The following is a 7699-nucleotide window of genomic DNA, read 5'->3' as shown; positions in this document are numbered from 1 at the left end:
TACATTCCAAAAATGTCATATATTTTTCAATTACATTTCAATTACAGTTCATATACTTCATTTTTTAAGTTACATATTAAAAAAGGTGTTTTATCATAATGCATACCAGTACTGGTTGGCATGAGTTTGTGTTTATTCAATAACTAAATGCCTTATAATGTTTATACAGCATAAACACTCTCTCCAGGGCAATAAGAAAGGCCAAATTTAATTATGCTGCTTCAAAATATTCATCTAGATGTTCTTCAAAATTTTTGGAAATAAAACTAAAGTAATTGATATGTATTTAATTACATTTTTCAAAGTAATTGAGAGTAATTAATTACATTTGTTAAAATCAATGTAATTGTAATTGCAAGTAATTGACAAAATTATCAATGTATTTGAAAGTATCAATTACATTTCAAAGTAATTGACCCCAACCCTGTGTAGTTGGACGTTTAGAAAAATTGCATATTTTTTTTAATATATAATATACTTTTAAACTTCATTATCTCTAACACCATGGAACTTGAATACCATGGATATGTCAAACTGATTTGGAAGTCCCAACAACTTAATAATTTCTTTAGGTATTTTAAAATCAGTATCTCAAATCTTCAGATATTTCGAACTTTTTCTCTGTCCCATCGAGTTTCAGATAACAAAGTTTGACTACTTCTGCGGTAGTATATAGTTCTAATATTATAACTTTAATTGTTACATGCATAATATCAATACGTATCAGGTACTATAAAAAGCAAGTGAAAACATTGCAAGACATGACAGTTCACTTCAGTTTTTATTTCACACTCATGAACTTAGTCAATTATAGTTCTATATATAGAGAGACAATTTCTTTTTGTTTTTTCACTTTTTGGCATCTTATTTTAGGCCTACGGTATTGAATTTTGAACTCATGTAATAGGAATATCATATCTTTATCAGAACTGTCCCACTGAATTAAAGGGAACTCTTTTTTTAGGTGCGCATGATGCAACTTCTTGGATGGTGTGTAGGCTGTTTGTCAACATGTGAAACCCACATGTATTTCAGGGTAGGTATGTTAATTGTCAATTTTCTTTCTTAAAAGCTGCATAAGGCATATTTTTTTCTGATCTCAAATTTAATCAGTAGCTTTATTTTCTCTTTCATTGATTATCTGCTGGGAGTCTAGATAATTAATTGAACTGAAGCTATAAAGTAACATGTAGTGAAAATATTTCCTTGTGTGAGACAAGAGTCACAGGTAACTCTCATTCTGACTTCAATTTCTCTGATTTCAGGAGTACTCTCCCTTGTTTAAGATCAATAATGGCGAATATACAATGTGGTATGCTGTCTGGTCATCAACAGAGAGTTTTGACACCTGTATACCCGTATCTCTAACAATCACCTCTGTAACCTTTGTTGTGTTCATCAGACAGGTAAGAAAACAAGATAATAAATTAAAATAATTTTAATAAGATAAATGATAAAAAATATTTACATGTACGGACTCCCTCATATAAGAAAATGTCAAATTTTACACACATATTCCCCATTTACACAGTTGATAGAATCAGTGCATAATAAAACATAGCAACAGTTATTACATTAACAGAATTCACAAATTATGTATTAAATACAAATTTATACTTTAAATTAAATACACAGCATCAATACCCCCCCTTTTCACACTTACAACTTCCTTTTTAGCTCACCTCGACTAAGTCGAGATGAGCTTATGCTATACCCCGTTAGCATCGGCGTCCCGGTTAAGTTTTAGGAGCAAGTCCCATTCCCAAGTAACTATAAGCCCTACCTGGACCAAACTTGCATGGATGATGCAACTAGGGATGGACACTACCACACTTGCTTCAGATGCTGGATCTGACCTAGATTTTCCAGATGAGTGACCAGGTTAAAGTTTTTGGAGCAGGTCCGTTCTCAGGTAACTATAAGCCCTACCTTGACCAAACTTGCATGAATGATGCATCCAAAGGATGGACACTACCGCACTTGCTTCGGATGCTGGATCTGTCCTAGATTTTCCAGATGAGTGACCAGGTTAAAGTTTTTGGAGCAGGTCCGTTCCCAAGTAACTATAAGCCCTACCTTGACCAAACTTGCATGAATGATGCATCCAAAGGATGAACACTACCACACTTGCTTTGGATGCTGGATCTGACCTACATTTTCCACATGTGAGACCAGGATTAGATTTTAGAGCAGTCCTGTTCCCAAGTAACTATAAGCCCTACCTGGACCAAACTTTCATGGATGATGCATCTAGGGATGGGATGGACACTAACCAACTTGCTTCGGATGCTGAATCTGACCTAGATTTTCTACATGAGTGAATTTTAGCCATATTTTAACCAAATTAGCATGGATGATGTATCAGGGATTTATCAGCCTATTTTGGGAAACGCCATTTTTAGGGAATTGGGAAAAAATTATCGGCTGTTTGATGAAATTGGGAAAAATTAAAATCTTGCTAACATCATGTATTCAGGTGTAATTCATTTAACATTTTAGCATGAACTCTAATTTGGGCAACCAAACAGACAATTAAACATAATCCAACTTCATCATATAAGAGACATATACATGTATTAATTAATATGTCTCTGATCATACAAGATCAATTATGATAATGAATAATAGACTAATACAACTAAATTCGATTCCAATGGGTATAAAGTATTTATACAACTTAGGGTAGTACATGTGTGTATTAGATACCAATTTTGGTGATTAGAATCTGTTTCTGGAGATTATAAACCTCCTGCAAAAAATTACACTAAGTTTTCTCAAAGTCACCTTTTAATACGTAAAAATGCATTGAAAATATATTTTTCCATCAGAAATATATGCCTACAGTTCCTACCATTCACTCGTAGATCAATTCAGTAGGTGAAAATAACTTAATAAATCTATATTATTACACAATATCATCGTTTTCAGAAAAACTGAGGAAATTCGGAATAAAAGTCGACGATGTTTTTCTATGTGTTATGACTGTAGCTTTGCTAAATGAGATAAATAGAGGAAAATTACAGACAATCTGACAATTTTACTGAGTTTTTTCCCAAGATAATTAAATATAAAAGCATTGTTCACCAATTGGGAAAAATACTGCCAAATTGGGAAAAATTGAACTCATTTTCCATTGGAAATGGGGCCGAATTTCGGCCCCTGAGAAGGTACTAATAAATCCCTGTGTATCTAGGGATGGACACTACCAGACTTGCTTTGGATTCTGAATCTGACCTACATTATCCAGATGAGTGATCAGGGTAATTTTTTTGGTGTAGCTATATAATATTATGGCCTGTTATGATTTAAATTGCATAGATGGTGCATCTAAGGATGAAAACTTCCAGACTTGCTTTGGATGTTGGAACTGACCAAAATTTTCTTGATTACTTAACAGGTTAAAAGTTTTTTGAGCAGGTCTATTTCCAAGTAACTACAAGTCCTACTTAAACTAAACTTGCAAGGATATTGATCTTGGGATGTTCCCTAACTAGAAAAAAAATATGATGTGAAATTTGCCTTACTTATAGATAACATTGGTCGAGGTGTGCTTCGTAATCTTTGATTACCTATGTTTAATTTTGGATTTGTTAGTGATTTACTGTAAGTGTCCTCTTTAGATTTTTTATCAATGAGCTGATATATTTTAGATCTAAAGTATTTTCTTTGAGATTTATGTTTTAACAGTTTTTGTTTCATTTTAAAGTAATTTTGTTGCTATAGATGATGGACCACTCTACTTCCTTTTACAACAGATGCCCCTACAGATTCACAAATATCCAATGTTGAGTTTCCATGACCTTATTCAGTGAGTGCACAACTTTATGTATTCTACTTTCAAAATTTCTACTACTTGTAATACATTTTGGATTTGATTTTAAATATGCCCTATTCACAGATTCTGGTTTTTGTTTACAAGTATGATATTTAATTCTATCAAGATTACTTGGTCCGAAAGTCAAATTTATACAGTCTTTTAACAAACATTTAATTGTCTTCTTCTGTCATATTTAATTTAAAGTCACTAGGCAACACTGAAGATTTCCACTTATTGCTTTTCAGTCCACGTCAGGAAAAAGGAATTAACTTGACAGGACTTTCCACACTGTAAGTGGTAGCAGCTTACGATGGAACCGACAGCAGTAGACATAACCCGCTTCGTCAAAGGTAAGTCTCCAGAGTAGTGTTTGTAGCAATTTTCGTACTCTGTCCTGCTTTGAAGCTTCAGGTCCAAGGCAAATCTTCTCTGCATGTATTCTCTTATGGCTTTGGTTTTTCTCGGAAATGTGTGACTGCTGAATGGAGCATTAGCAGTCTGTTTTCTTTGAGAGTTAAAGAAGTGATGCAAGTCTTTAAGTTTTCAATGACATGCCCTTGTTTTTCAGATGCACCAGGTGCAGCGGCACTACATGTATCTCCATCACTGGTGAAATGGGAAATGACTAGTAAACTGTCATCACTTTGTAACTCACCAATACATTTTGCGTCCCATCTCTTCTCATCTCCAATGGTGGTCTCCAGAGGAATGGATGCAGTGCAGTTGTCGTGTCCTGGGCAGGTAACTTCCTTTCCTTTGCTTCTCAGATGTGCACCTTTCTTGCATAGTTTATTCCCACAGAACACTGCCACAACATTTTTCCTTTGAGTTACATTTTTACTTATGGTATATTTAGTCACTTGGGTGGCAGCTTGGAATGGGGTTTTTCCAATGGCACTGAAAGTGGCACTATTATATCGGGCATCTCCTTCTGCTCTGATAGGGGTATCAGGAAGTCCACATTTTTCATGAAGTTCTTGAATGTTCTGCCTTATTTTCTTCATACTAGTTTTATTCACATTTGATAATTTTCCCCACTTTGTTGCAGGTCTGTTGCATGTTGGTGGTTGATGCTGGTTCAATATTTGCACCAAGAAGCATACCATGCATACCCTCTGTAGTAAGACTGGTACCCAGGTGACCGACAGCCATGGCCACATTTAGCTGTGCAGCTTTACATCCCCTTCTGGATCATCTCACCACTTCATACAGCTTTTCTCTGTGACTGATATAGTGGCACTTCTTATATCAGATGGAAAGGATCAATGCAAGGCCTCGTTTTTCCTCCCCATGCTGATTCCAGTCCAGTGAAATATCACAGTCTGGAAACTTCTGTAAGTGTTCTTTAAATGCCTGATTCCACAATTAAGCAGTCTTTTCTTGGTGAAGGACTTTGTATAGTTTTGAGTTTGGGTCATCTGACATGGTTTCTGTGTAGGATCCTACAGGTTGGACTCTACTCTACACTGAATTAAAGGGAACTTTTTTTTTAGGTGCGTATGATGCAACTTCCTGGATGGTGTGTAGTCTGTTCGTCAACATGTGAAACACGTGTATTTCAGGGTAGGTATGTTTACTGTCAATTTTCTTTCTTAAAAGCTGCATAAGGCATCTAACTTTTGTCTAAGCATTAATCTTTATTTTCTATTTCATTGATTATCTGTTGAGAGTCTAGTTAATCAATTAATTTAATTAATGCTATATAGTAACCTATAGTGAAAATATTTCGGAATCCTTGTGTGAGACCTAAAGAGTAACATGTAACTCTCATTTTGACTACAATTTCTCTGATTTCAGGAGTAGTCTCCCCTGTTTAAGATCAATAATGCCTGCAGATATACAACGCAGTATGCTGTCTGGTCATCAACAGAGAGTTTTGACACCCGTATTTCTACCAAACACCTTTGTTGTGTTCATCAGACAGGTAAGAAAACAAGATAATAAATTAAAATAATTTTAATAAGATGAATAATAAAAAATAAAACATTTTTACATGTACAGACTCCCTCATTGATTATCTGCTGAAAGTCTAGTTAATCAATTAATTTACTTAATGCTATATAGTAACCTATAGTGAAATTATTTCGGAATCCTTGTGTGAGACCTAAAGAGTAACATGTAACTAACTCTCATTCTGACTACAATTTCTCTGATTTCAGGAGTACTCTCCCCTGTTTAAGATCAATAATGGCTGCAGATATACAATGCGGTATGCTGTCTGGTCATCAACAGAGAGTTTTGACACCCGTATTTCTACCAATCACCTCTGTAACCTTTGTTGTAATCATCAGACCGGTAAGAAAAACAAGATAATAAATTAAAATAATTTAAATAAGATAAATAATAAAAAATAAAACATTTTTACATGTACAGACTCCCTTATTGATTATCTGCTGAAAGTCTAGTTAATCAATTAATTTAATTAATGCTATATAGTAACATGTATTGAAAATATTTCCTTTTGTGAGACCTGAACCTGTACAAACGTACATTTCTGACACTTTATAAGGATTATGGTAAAGTGCACAATGAGTATGGATATCCTCATGAATTATTTTACTCAAATGCATGTAGTTTTGTCTTATTTTCTGTTCTGTCCTATATTTGATGCCGTAGCATTAAAAATTTCTCTTTTTTTTAAGTTTGAAGATTTGGTGACTGCATGTACCGAGTAGGGAATTAAAGTGAATTCACGTGGGTTTGCTTGACATTACCAAGGACAAGGGCTTTGCGTCTCAATATGAGTGAAAAATTCTCAAAAGGAACGTTAAACAACAAATGAAGAAAAAAACAACAACCAAGGACAAGGACCCTTCAGGTATGGAAAGTTTCTTTGATTACAATGTTTTACTTTTTTTTTCCTTCATTTTTTACTGAAATCTGATGAATACCTCTAGATCTTGTTTCATTCATTTGCAGGAAATCTGAGTGAAGAAATTTAAGAGGGACATCCTTGAGATCATATGGAGTTCTAAGCGAGACACAATGCAGATATCCAAATCTTCCAAGCTATTTTATATACAAATTCTAGCAACAATGTTTTTTATGTGTTTTTAAAATCGAAAACATTTTTAAAAACATTTTTGTAATGGGTGTCCGAATTACGAAAGGGTATGGGGTTGCCCAATTCGGACACGTGGGTTTTCTCCGGGTACTCCGGCTTCCTCCCACACTGACCCCATTTTTTTCTTTTATGTCATTGAAATAACCATTCGTTATTGTTATCGTTAAATAGATGAAGTAGTTGAAGGCTAGTTGTATAAGTAGACCTTTACAATACCCTGGGGCAATACTGGTTGGAACTTCAAGTTCCTTGGCCGCTACGGTAGCCAGGCTGGCCTGGGGAGGAGAGGTTGAAAATGCGACTAGTTGTAGGCTGCCTTGTCTTTCATGCTCTTTGTTTATAGTTTATCTACAATTAAACATTATATATATATATATTATAGTATATTGCAGATAATGAAAAATATTAAATTACAGAAGTGTTCCTGGAATGTACATATGTTAGCTATTGTAATAATAATTGTTAAGCTGACACTAACTTTTAATTCATTGAGTAATTGAAATGTGAAGACTAAATACGCAGTGAGAGTAATTGATAAATTTTGAAGAAAATGTTAAATTGTGATTTGTACAGTAAATGTTAAATTTCAATTTGAAAATGTTATACATGCATTGTGATTTGTAAATGTTATACTGTGATTTGTAAATGTTATATTGTGATTTGTAAATGTTAAATTTTCTGAATCATTGGCAAGTTTTGTGCAAAAAATGAAAAAAAAAAAAACAAACAAACAAACAAAAAAAACAACCAAAAAAAAAAAACAGAAAAAAAACAAAACAAAATCAGAAGTACACAGAAAAAAATGATAAAAATAATTA

The 7699-nt window shown here is 33.9% G+C and overlaps 2 long non-coding RNA genes across 2 annotated transcripts; both read left to right on the top strand.

Moving 5' to 3' along the window:
* Positions 1-968: 968 nt before the first annotated feature.
* On the top strand, positions 969-4149 carry LOC133193613 (uncharacterized). The gene is made up of 4 exons (XR_009721948.1): positions 969-1036; positions 1266-1406; positions 3724-3808; positions 4063-4149. It is a non-coding gene; the product is annotated as an uncharacterized LOC133193613 (long non-coding RNA).
* Positions 4150-4429: 280 nt separating this feature from the next.
* LOC133193614 (uncharacterized) lies at positions 4430-5371 on the top strand. The gene is made up of 3 exons (XR_009721949.1): positions 4430-4558; positions 4866-5151; positions 5311-5371. It is a non-coding gene; the product is annotated as an uncharacterized LOC133193614 (long non-coding RNA).
* The last annotated feature ends 2328 nt before the right edge of the window (positions 5372-7699 follow it).

The sequence above is a fragment of the Saccostrea echinata genome, unplaced genomic scaffold (genome assembly GCF_033153115.1).
Source record: "Saccostrea echinata isolate AGI-Se365-2 ecotype Australia unplaced genomic scaffold, CSIRO_AGI_Sech_v1 ptg000028l, whole genome shotgun sequence".
Lineage (NCBI taxonomy): Eukaryota > Metazoa > Mollusca > Bivalvia > Ostreida > Ostreidae > Saccostrea > Saccostrea echinata.
The sequence above is the reverse complement of the archived record's forward strand: the minus strand, read 5'-3'. Positions and strand labels throughout refer to the sequence as shown.